The sequence below is a fragment of the Ixodes scapularis genome, unplaced genomic scaffold (genome assembly GCF_016920785.2).
Source record: "Ixodes scapularis isolate PalLabHiFi unplaced genomic scaffold, ASM1692078v2 PGA_scaffold1__304_contigs__length_218370807, whole genome shotgun sequence".
NCBI lineage: Eukaryota > Metazoa > Arthropoda > Arachnida > Ixodida > Ixodidae > Ixodes > Ixodes scapularis.
Genome location: NW_024609846.1, coordinates 41,984,876 through 41,997,704, shown reverse-complemented (window position 1 = coordinate 41,997,704; position 12,829 = coordinate 41,984,876). Strand labels below are relative to the sequence as shown.

Below are 12,829 nucleotides of genomic sequence, written 5' to 3'. Positions count from 1 at the left end.
AAGGACTACACTGTCATTCTGCCTTCGCTGCCTACCGGGTCACTCGTGATAAATACGGTTCTTTTGCATGCGGATGTTAAGGCGCGTCCGTACCTCGCTGAAGACTTTCGCGACGCACTCGCCCGCCTAGGACTACTCCCCGAGGTCGTCGCACTCGGGGCGTATCAAATGAATCATGTCTGGGCAGTCACCTTCAAGACCACCGAGGAGTCCAAGAAACTGCTGGCGGAGTCCGAGCTTGCCGTCAAGGGGCGGCGGTGCATCGTCGTCGACCCGGGTAACCGGGACGTACGCCTGAAAATCCACTGGCTGCTCTTCAACGTCGCCGACGACGCTGTGAGGGCAGCCCTGGCGCCCTACGGCAGAGTCCTGGAGGTATCCAGGGAGCGGTGGCGCATCGACGGTTGCCTCAGCGTCAGCACTATGACACGGACGGTGGTGCTGCGGCTGAAGGGGGGCGTCACCCCCGGCGACATTCCACACCAGTTGCGTGTCGCCGGTGAACTCGCCCTCGTCGTCGTCGTCCCGGGCAGGGCGCCGCTTTGCCTGCGGTGCCAACAGACGGGGCACATCCGTAAGGAGTGCCGCGTCCCCAAGTGCAACATCTGCCGGCGGTTCGGCCACGACGGCTTCCAGTGCGTCAGGACCTACGCGGCGGCAGCAGCGCCCGTGGGAGGTGAGGAGAAGTACGAGCTTCTCATGGACGAAGCTGATGCGGAGGAGGCCATCTCGGGTCCGAACGCCGGAGTTGCGCCAACGCCAAACGCAACGGCTGCACCCGAGGGCGACGTGGCCCGGACCGCGGACAACGTGGCGCTGAGGGCGGCACGCCAGGCTGTGATTCCGGACGATGCGTCCGTCGAAGCGACGAAACCTGGTGACGAAGCAGCTGCCGTGCGCGACGACACTATACCTGAGCCGACTGGCGACGCACCGATGGAAGTCCTGGACGCCTCGACAGGCGGCCTGGCCACGAAACGCACGAGGGACGTCGTGGGCGTAGACCCATACGCGACGAGTCAGGAAGAACCACCTTCCAAGGCGCCACCCCTCAGGAGGAAAAGGCTTGACATCAAGTCGAACGCTTCTGCAGACGAACGAAAGGTGGCAAAGCCACCTCCCTGACCTGGTGTGCCTGGGCCTTTTCGATAATATGAGTCCGCTTGCTCGACGGTCAGGCCGTCGGAACCCGAGGTAAGCACCATACGGTCTTTCTCTCCCTGGAATGACAATAAACCTTGAGGCGGCCTTTCGCGTGGCGACGATTAATGTTCGTGGTCTGGCAGCCAGGCGTCGGCAATGCCAGCTGAGCCGGTTATTTTCTGAAAACGAGCTGGACATTATCGCCGTTCAGGAAACGAAAATTGAAAGCCAGGAGCAGACTGACCGTATGGTGCGACCTTTTCAGAATTATTTTAACGTTTGCGTGTCGCCTGCTGTAGGGTTGTCCAGCGGATGTTGTTTGTTTGTTTGCCGGTCGATCGGGGTTGTAGAAACAGCCGTGCATTCTTGCGCCTCCAGTCGAATTGTCTTGTGCGATTTTTCTTTTTCAAACGTTGCTTGGCGCGTGATTTGTGTGTACGCGCCAAATCGCGAAAGTGAACGCAAATTGTTCTTTGAAAATCTCGGTACGTATCTCAATTGCAATCGAGTCATAATCTGTCTTGGGGATTTTAATTGTGTTTGTAGACCAGAAGATCGAGCGAATCACGCTCCCATTCGAGATTCAAGTTCCTTTTATTTGAACGATCTTGTTTCTGATTTTTTTTTTTTTTTTTGGAGGACGTTGCGGCCTGCATGAGTCAGGCCAATGTTCAATTCACGCATTTCCAAGGCCGGAGCCATGCGAGGCTGGATAGGGCGTATATCTCGGCCGAACTTCTGCCGCTTTGTAGTGATTACGCGGTTAAACATGTGTCGTTCAGTGACCGCGGTTTGGTCATGTTTACCCCTGGGGATAAGGTCAAATATCCACGATGGGATTGGGCCCTTTGGAAACTTAACAGCAGTCTTGTTCAGGATGAGAATTTTAGGGCACGTGTGAGCAAATGTTTTGAAAATTTGTATAGAAACGAGCGTACATCATGGGGGGTGCGGTGGGATCTTTTTTAAAGAAGAAGTTAAAATGGCTGCAATCGAGAGAAGTAGCATACTAAGTTATCAAAAAAAGGAAAAGAGTCGTCAGTTAAACGTATTTTTGTCCCTAGAAAGCGTGAATCCTGGTGAATTCGAGCGTGAAATAAGAGAGTGTAAAAACCAACTAGAAATGATTGATACTGAGAAGTACAGGGGTGCAATAGTAAGGGCGCGTAGTGATAAGTTATGGATGGGCGAAGTTCCGACAAAGCGCGCACTCGGCGACGAAAAAAGGTATGCGCAGCGTAGTGAAATCAAAGAAATCTGTTACGGAACTACGGTGACGCGGGATAAAGCAAACATTAAAAAGGCTTTTGTGGAGTATTATCGCAATCTGCTTGGGCCTATCACACCTGTAGATGACGGCTTTGAAACGGAATTCTTGTTTTTGATGCCCCAGTTAGAACAGGAGGTGTGCGAAGGTCTAGAAATGCCTATCACTGTCCTGGAAGTCGAGGCAGCTATCGACGAGTTAAGGAATAGCAAGACTCCGGGACCCGATGGCCTTGGAGCCGAGTTTTATAAATCTTTTAAGGGTGAGGTAGCTCCTGCGCTGTACGAGGTGCTAACCGAGGCTTGTAATAAACAACTGTTGCCACCATCCTTTTTAAAAACACACACTGTGCTTATCCCGAAGTGCGATGACTCAGCGCAGCTTTTAGCCGTGAAATCTTACAGGCCGATAACTTTAACGAACGTGGATTACAAAATATACATGAAGATATTGGCAAAACGACCACAGGGAGTTATTAAAGTGCTCGTAGGACCGGATCAGACGTGCGGCATAAAAGGCCGTACAATCTGTACGAATATACATGTAGCTAGATGCATTTTAGAATGCTGTGACGCCTTCAACAGCCGAGTTGCAATGCTGCAACTTGACTTTGAGAAGGCGTTTGTGACCGTGTTTCGCACCAGGTTCTTTTTCGTATTCTCGAACACGTCAACGTAGGGTCCATTATTTTAAATGGGGTGAAGATGGCTTATCGAAATTGCACTACATGTTTAGTCGTCAATAAGTGTGTTACTGAAAGCATTGATATACGTTGTTCAGTCAGACAACGTTGTACTCTTTCGCCTCTGCCTTTTGCCATTTTTCTGGAACCCTTTTGTTTGAAACTTATTCAACACGGTAGTATACGTGGTTTTACATTAAATTCCAGTGAAGTAAAAGTACTGTCCTATGCGGACCATTTGGCGGTTTTCTGCGCGGACCAAGAGAGTGTTCGCGAGGTGGTCAACGTTACCACTTCCTTCTGTGCAAAAACAGGGAGTGCAGTTAATTGGAATAAAACCATAGGGTTTTGGCACGGTGACTGGGCGTATAAGCCCGAAGTCTATATGAACGTTAAGTGGGAAAAATTACCCACCAAGTATTTAGGTGTACCATTAGAACATTTTAAAGATAGCACTAATTACTGGAATGAAGAGACCGAGAATGTTAGAACAAAGGCGGAAGGGTGGAGGGGGAGGGATCTTTCCGTATTCGCGCGTTCTACTGTGTGTAATCTCTTTTTGATATAAAAGGTTTGGTATGTTTTACAAGTGCTGTGTACGTCGCGAGTCAATGTGCAGAAGCTGCACAGAGTGTTTGCCGTGTTCATTTGGAACTCGAAATGGGAGCGTTGTGCTCGCACCAATTTATTTCGTTCAGTGCGAAGTGGAGGACTAGGATTGTCTCATTTGTTTATAAGACAAATTGTGTCTAGGTTTATTTTTCTTCGTGATCAAAATAACTCCTTCTTACGTACTGTAATTCAAGTCCGCCTTCAAAGTTTTCTGCCTGAATTTGTCGTGTCTTTGGGTGTTGTAAGGAGCGCGGGTATTCGTGGTTATATGAGAGAAATTTTGTTATCGTTCCGTATGTTGAAGGTAAGATTTTCTTTAGAATATTTATCTACGGTCTCACGGAAAAAATTGTACAAAGATTTAGTTGATGTTTTGTTGCCCATACCTCTGTATCGGTCGGTATACGGCGAAGGCAGTGGACTGGATGTGCTGAAGAGAGTTAAAAAAATGGCGGTAAAGCCGAGTGTCAAAACTTTTTTCTTTCAATTACACTGTGGAGTCCTTTCAGTAAAAACCTGGCTGGAAGAGAAAGGTTTGTTTGTTCCCTGGTCCACAAACTGCTTGTTTTGTAAAAGCGCAGAAACAGTAGAGCATGTGCTTATTGAATGTTGGGACGCTGTGTTCCATTGGGACATTCTCCAGCGCACCCTCAAGAAAGACCTTCCAGTCAACCCTCGCGGTATTTGGTATTTATCTGTAGAAAATGAAAATCAAGTCCCTTATGATATGATTATGCTTTTGAGCCTCCACAGTATGTGGAAGACAAGAATGAGTATAAGGCACGCGGATGTGAATGTTCGTACTGTGCGTGAAAACTTTACCGAGAGCATTGCGTATGTAAGAGAGGTTTCCCGTGCCCTGGCCGTACCGCCGGATTGGTTTTCAACTGTTAGATGATTTGGCCATTTTAAAAAGATTTTAGCAAGCCACAGCTACCAGTTTGTGGCTAACATGTTTTAGCCTTTCTCTTTTGTTCCTCCTGTAAAGATGTGTCTAAACAGGCAATAAAGAAAAAAAAAAAGAAGAAAAAAAAAGCAGTCGTGGCCGAGTGGTTAAGGCGATGGACTCGAAATCCATTGGGAAATTCCCGCGCAGGTTCGAATCCTGCCGGCTGCGAAGTACTTTTTTTTTTCTTTTTTGTGTTTTCCTTGTTTTGTATTTGAATTTATGGCTGTGATCATCCAACTAATACAGGGTGTTATAGAGAACGCAGGCCAAATCGCTCCTGGGAAAACTACTCATCGCAACGAAAAAAGGATTGTGGCGTTTTGGTCCTGGGCCAGGGGCCCATTTAGGAAAATTATTAAAGTCCGGGATAATTAAGTTGTTAATTATTTTTTGCCTAATTAACTTTTTAATGGTGTGTTTAAGGGCATGGTTTAAATTAGAAAATTGCTCAGCATCATCGAAAAATATTAAATCAACAAATTGCAGAACAATAGAAAGCACGCGAAGCATTTTACGGCTTTCTGAAAAAACGCACAAAATCGACGGGTTTTTAAGTTTCGGTTTGCTATCGGAGCGCATCTCAGCCCCGGCGGCACCGCGTCCCGTTGAGAGATAGTGCAACCAGCCTCTGCTGCGTCACGCGATGACATTTCCTGATATTCGAGAGTTTTAGTAGATCCTTTCGATACCTCCGATGCCCCCGATAACGATATAATGAATGCGCAAAAGCGGCGGCAGAGTATCGGGTATCGTTATTGGAGTCGTCGGACCGATCTACTAAAATTCTCCATTGTCGAAATCGCGAAGCTGTAAAAGACATCATACATCTAGCCAAAACTAGAATAAGAACTGATTTATGTCCATCTTACTATAGCGGCATATATTGCCAGACAATAGCAGAGCATAGTTGTAACAGTAAGGTGATAATTAAATAATAGATAATGTTTGGGTCGATATTCTTTTTTCTTTGGTTCTGACCAAGTCGAGCCTCGATTAAGACGATGGTGAATAAGTAACATACCAGGAAAGTTTCTAGTATGTAAATATAAGTAATAAAAAAGGACATTTAAAACCACTTAATTGGAACGTCGGTTAAAACAAGGAAATGTAAACGCACGTTTGTCGTGTGTACCTCTTTGGTGTCGTTCAAAAACACACAGAGCACGAACCGACTGCAGTTTACTTCGGTGTTCTCCAGATAGACGTCCGTTGGACCACTGGCAGCGAAAGCTAGAGTACTAAGTAAGCCACACTATGGCCCCACTCACGAGTTTCACTCTCTCCTCAAGCCTAAAATATCAAGTCTACGTCAGCCACCATTATGTTTTATTTGTAAAAATATCGGCTTGAGATAAGATGCGTCCTGCTGGAGTAAAAACAGGCAGAAGAAAAAAGGAAGACTATTACCATTTTTGAAGTGCTCGCAAAAAGCTGACTCACAAATAGGGTGACTGAGAAGCAGATAACCTGGCTGGAATTCACAAATAAAGTGGGTCAAGCCTAGAAGTTGGACTACAAAAAAATAGGTAGATTTTGAAACAGGGTCAAATAACGTGAAAGAAGCAGAAAAAAATACATCCTGTTTTCTAATAAAAGATGATAAGTTTGCAGCTACGAACGAGGATGCTTGTGGCAATAACACCTTCACATATTATCACATCTCTTTCCGTGGATTTTAGGGTAGACGGAGTGTTGTCTCGTGTCGTGACATTATAAAAATGGTCCTCGTCACAATAACCGAGAAGGACATTTTTAATTGTTGTCTGCGCACTTAACGTCTCGAGCTTCTCGAAGAGGCACACAATCACTTGGTGTCCTCCTCACCCGTCTTCGACTGCAAAGAAATACAAAGGAACCTAAAAAAAGCGAATATAACTCCTTCTACCTTTTTTTTTTTTTTTTTTTTTTTGAAGAAATGCTTATTTGGATCTTTTGACGGTGTTGTTAGTGTCTAAAAAAAATAGATTCAGGGGCTTGGTGTTGCAAAAAAGGGCTTTGCGGAACTGAGAAGTGCCAAGCGAGCGCGTGACAGTGTCACCGCGCTCGACTTTACCAAAATAACAACAACCCTTTCTTTTGAGGTTGGGGGGAAGGTTCTTAAAAAAAATGTAACGGATTACAAGCAATCCGTTACGTAAAAAATGTAAGGGAACTACTTTAGAATTACTCTAGAAAATATGTAATTATTCCGTTACTAAATTACTGATAAATGTAAGGGATTACAAGTAATTCAATGACAGCGGAGTGCATCGCTGGCGATGCATACGTCATTCTAAGTTTTTCGGCCTCAACAGATTAGGTTAAGACAAGGAACAATGCTGGTGCAAGCGCGAAGAGTGATAACGTGACCCCCGAGGTCACGCGACCCCTCCCAAGGTCACCCTAAGGTCACGTGATCCCTCCCAAGGTCTCGTGACCCCCCGAGATCACGTGGCCCCTCTCCCCAAGGTCACGTGACCCCCCCCTCTCCCCCCCCCCCCCCCCGAGGTCACGTGACCCCCTCCCCCCGAGGTCAGGTGACCCCCTCCCCCCGAGGTCAGGTGACCCCCCCGGAACATATTAAAGAATGAGGGGAGGAGGAGGAGAAGGAGGAGGAGGGGTCTACCCTCCCCTCAGTACCCTTCGCTCCTCCTCCTCAAGAGCTGCGCTCCAATTCGGCGTTACAGGGAGTTGTGAACGGCTTTCACTTTTTTTTTTCAAAAAGAGCTTGGAGTTCTGATATCATCCCAACCCCTTTGCGAGAAAGACGAACTTGCATTCCGCCAGACCTGTAGGTAGTTCAACTACTCTACTCAAGTTACTGTAGTTCCCCTACTTTTCTGAGTAGTTTAGTAACTTCCAATTACATTTTTATTTCGGTAATTAGTAGTTTACTTTAATTACTTTTTCTGAGTAGCTTCTACTCAAATTACAAATTACTTTCGAATTTTAGTTGTTGTTTTGCCTATCAACAAACATTCCTGCACAAAAGAGATAAGATGTTGGAAGATCAGCTGATATTTGCAAGGAGGGAGAACCATGTGGCGTAGGAAGGGGAGCGGAGAGAAAATAATTTGGAGAGTCCGAAACGCCCCAAAATTACCACGAGCCCCCCCCCTTCCATTGCAACAACACTGCTGCGAGGCGCGGGGAGCGAACAGACACGACGCAAGAGAGGCCGACTAACTACGGGATTAGCGCTGTAGACAGGCGTTTCTTGGTGTCTCAAAGCTCAAGGAGACTTGACCCATTTGAAGAGAGGGCTGGGTTCTGCCGCTCCCCAGCGTAGAAACTCTCGCCACACTGCATCTTCACTCAAAGGAGGCAACAAAATGCAGCACTTGCTCTGAAGCTCATCTGGTGCTCCCGTAGTTTGTACTGTACTCGAAGAATCGCGTGCTAAAGGTCAACGCATAGGGGACTTTTTTGTATTGCCTTTCCTCCCAAAACTCAAAATATGCAGATCTTCGAAGATTCGAAGATCGTTCGAGAAACCTGTAGTAATTCCCCCAACGTTTTTATATAAAAAAAATAATAAACAAGCAGTGTTGGGAAGTACTCTATGTACATGGTACTTAAAGTACCACTGTTTAGAAGACTTGTACTTTACTTGAAGTACATTCTCTGAGCATGTACTTGTACCTATCGAGGAAAGTAAAACCTCAGACTTCAATGTACATTCCCCGCATTTGAAAACATAACATGGCGTATCGTCGTGGGAAAACGCGCTCTTTCGAGACGTCATCTGGTCATTTCTCTAAATGAAGTAATGACGACTATAAGACCGACACAAATAGGTACCTTATAAGTTGATTGCGTCAAATAGCTCGTCAGCGAGAGTAAAACGACTACTCTGTTGCGACTTGACTTTATACAATATTTGCTGCCATTCCTGTAAAAACGGATGCACCTCCGATTACCCCTGGACCAGTGCATACCAGTTAAAAAAACGCTGTATAGAGAATGAAAGGTCATCATGAAATATTGTGTTGTATTTTGTATTTATATTGCATTCATAGTACGTTACTTCAAGTACATTGCACCCGGTGTACTTACTACTTTACTTGAAGCACATAACGTCTCATTTACTTTGTATTTTACTTCAAGTACTTCTAAGATGTACTTTACGCAAAACTATGAACAAGCATGCACTGTCTAAAAACTCAGGCTCAGGCAGTGCTAAACCTCAAAATAGGAATGACACATTTGCAGTACATCGATCACTTACCAAACAAACGAGGAAGTACAAAACAATTAGGTACGCAGAAGCGGAGCCAGCTATTAAAGCATTTCTGTAAAAACATGCACAATTTCGCTAACAGATCAAAACCCGTGTACTTTCTTTTTACCATGAAAAAACATATAAAATTAACTTCAAAAGTAATTCGCTACTTATTTACGATAATTTGTAATTTTCTCAATTACTTTCCATTTGAGTAATTTCTACTCTACTCAGATTACTTTTGAGGCCAATACTCAGTAACTTAACTTAATTACTTTTTTTGAGTAACTTGTACATGTCTTCCGCACAGCGTCGCGCTAGTCCTGAGACGCCGCAAGACGCAGCGACGCTGACTTCAGCTATGGGCGGCACTGTGTAGATCTACTAGTCATAACGCTTGGAGGTGAAAGACGCAGGTCGTCTTGTAGGGTGTGCGGAGCGCAAGTTCGTCTGCTTCTTTTGCAGGGGGTTGTGGTGACGTCAGAAAGCCGAGCTTTGATTGGCTCTGATTGAAGGATAGTTGGTAGACCCGAAAGCAGGCTGCCCTTGAGGTCTACCCACCATCCTTCAATCAGAACCAATCAGAGCTCGGCGTCCTGACGTCACCACAACCCCTTCCAAAAGAAGCAGACGAAGTTGCGCTCCGTATTGGTTCTCAATCCCCTTTCCTGCCCGTTTCGATCTGGATGAGCATTGTACCGGCATGCGGACGTGTATCACTACTGCGCGTGGTGCACGTTAAAGACCCCCAGGCTAGCGGTGGTGCTGCACTGGCAACATTTATCGCCTACAGCGGAGGCGCCAGACAACCATTGAAGCCAACTTTCCGCTGTCTATAAACGAACGCACCACAGACAAATTGTTTAACTCAATTTAGACGGCCAATGCACCAACGTCGGTAAGCCTACAGATAAACCTGTGGAATGTGTTAGTGAACTTTGTTTTTGCGTCGCTGCGTGCTGAACAAGGGTCCTCCGATACTGGCTCCAGCGGCAGTCAGGACTTCGAACGGCGATATACGCCCAGACGATTCCCACTCCGGGAGAAACAAGGGCCCGAGTAACAGAAGAAAGCAGCGAATGTTATCTCTTGTGTCACGAAAGCCTGGATGGGCAACTCGCCCCGTGTTATCGAAAAAGACCTCACTTAACTGATAATAAAACCGAGCTTGAACTTCAGTAGCTGAAAAGGCACTAACGGGACTTTCACTGGCTCTATGCAATCGTTTGTTTTGACGGCAGAACGTTTTGGTACTTTGTTGACATATACGGGTGTTGAAAAACTCCCAAATGAACACGGATTATGGACAGCCTACACATATTACGAGGAGTAATTTGGCATAAAAGGTACGCTAGGTTCCAAGAAGGTGGGCTCGGTTTTGAAGTACGTGAGCAAGCATGCAATCATCATTGACAGACAAGTCAGGTTGAGCGTGTCACCCGCACTCCGCGGCTGTGGCACCGGGGTTTGATTAAGGAAAAAAAAACGGCCTGTAATATCTCGAAACATGACGCTTCCCACCTATAAAACGCGGCAAACGTTTATAAGGCATTAAATTATAAACATATAAAAATAAATTTAAAAAAAACCTTGAATTGAAGTCACACTTTATGAAAAAGTAGGACTGCATATGCTTTGCCCCTCTCAACAAGACATCCAAGATATGCAATTGAAATTAAAGCAACAACAACAAAGCAATTAGAAACGAATTCGGTTTTAATGTTAAACGTGCTCAATGTGCTTATTATGATAAACATTCTGTGGGCTTTTAATAATCCTTTCAGCAATGTAGAGATGACCGTAAGCAACCTAATGTCTAGAAGCGTGTGGGAACCGCTGGTTTCCCTCCCCTGAAGAGGCGAAAGCCGCGGACATGAGGGCCAGAGTCGTCTGGCTTCTTGCCTGCGCGTTTCGTATCGGGGAGAGTTGGCCACCATGCTGACCTGCTCCCTCTGGCACCACTCCCTGCGTCCGTTCGTCTTAATCCAAGACTGTGGTGACAAAAGAAAAAAGAAAAAAGGAAACTTCGAAGTCGAAGAAAAAGCCACAGGAGAAGACGTCTCAAACGCAGCTAAATCGTTTATTTTTTCTCCTTCCTTATATTCTCACGATAGACACCAACAACTCCTCTCCCGGAGATACACTTCGTTCACAACGGATCGATTGGACACATGTGAATCAGTCAACGAATAACCTCTTAGGAATGTCGACAGTCATTCTTAGATCATTCTGAGGATAACAGTTTGATCAGATGCATCCGATCCGCAACCGCAGACTTCGTATCCGCATCCGCGATGTTCCTAAATGATTGTATCCGCATCCGATCCGTATACGCAGACTTTTTATCCGCATCTGAACCGCATCCGTAAAATTCGGAAACAAGTCCAACTCTCAATTCGTGCGCTCCTTCTACATCATAAAATCAAACCTGAATAAAAAATGAAAAAGAAAAGCACCTGGATGGTATACTATAGACATGATTCAAAACGCCCGAGACTGCAGGTAACGACACACACACTCAAAAAGTATTTTTTTTAGACGTTTGATTGCGTGTGTGGTTACCTGCAGTCTCGGGGTTTTTGAATCATGTTTAATGTACTCCAGCCTGTTTGCGCCCTTACATTTATTTCATTGATCCTGTAGACATTTGCGAAAATCGCCATCTGCGCGCTGCCATCTTTGTCTGCTGAGATATGAACGCCTTCTGCGCATGCGCTGTAGCTCTGTTGTGCTGTGTATCAGACGGTGCGCATGCGTCCACAGCTCAGGGACTCAGCATTTTTCGCTCGGGCGGTAAGCAATGCAAAGGTCTTTAAGACGTCTGCTTACCTTTCTACAAAGAACTCTTCGTGTAAGGATACTGTGAAAGTTTTTTACGTATTCTGTTTTATCGTATTTATAAAATAAGCGATCATCCTTCCAGAGACACTTCGCATCACTCGAAAGGCGATCGCAGTCATGAGATCGTCTTGGGAGTCCGTGACGCTGACACACTGTTCAGAAGGCGCGCTCAAAGAGAAGGACATTTTTTTTTTCCTTTCTCCTTTGTAAACCCCACTTCAAGCAGACACATATTTTATGAACATGAAAATTGACAAAGGACAGACTAATAACATTTGTGTCATTTTATATAAGCCAAACGATAAAAAAGTGGGAGAGGAAAGGCGCTCACCCGCCGCAGCAAAATGCTCGTGCTAGGATATGTTGGGGCGCGAGTGCATCACCGGTAAAATATCACAATATTCAATAATGACAACACCTCCTATCGTTATCAGTCTTAGTACAAGCCCTCAACTGCATCCTCAGAACCGTATACTTAAAAACAACTCAATGCCAACTGTCGAGAAAAAAAAAAAAAAAACAAGAAAAAACGCAACGTTTCACTTTTCCAGGTTGCTGTGTAGATAAGAAACAGTATATCGTCAACACGGACGAATTGAGACTGGTTTGCTTCTCTTAAATGAATACCAGCTAACGATGATGATGAATAAATCGTTATTTAGCGAGCATCAGGTGCACATGTTAGGGCACCCGTCCGGTGGAGGGCATCCTTAGTCCGCGATACCCTGGCTGCGGCTGGCTATCCGGCCCCTCGTCACCAAATCTTGCTGAATCCCAGGGTCCGGACTGGTCAGACAGGCCATCCACTGCTCGTAGGATGGGGTGGGTTTGGGAGTGAGGTCCAGGGTTCGTTGGCATTCCCATACCTGATGGTAAAGGTTGCCGGAAGAAGGACAAAAATTACAGGTGGCGGGGTATTGAGCGGGATAGATGGCGTGAAGAAGGGTGCTGTGGGGATATGTGTTGGTCTGCAATCTTCGGAGGGTGGTGGCTAATGAGAAGTCTTTCTCCCTTGGTGCACTTGATGCTTGGATGGCATGAACGAACTGCGCTACATGAATGAGGTCCGGAAACTCGTGCTGGCGCAACTTCCACCACTCCAGATTATCGAATTCAGTCTACTCAATATATACT

General features: G+C 45.8%; 1 non-coding gene across 1 annotated transcript; it reads left to right on the top strand.

The window, feature by feature from the left end:
* Window positions 1–4,739: 4,739 nt before the first annotated feature.
* Trnas-cga lies at window positions 4,740–4,821 on the top strand. Its single transcript has one exon. It is a non-coding gene; the product is annotated as a tRNA-Ser (tRNA).
* The last annotated feature ends 8,008 nt before the right edge of the window (window positions 4,822–12,829 follow it).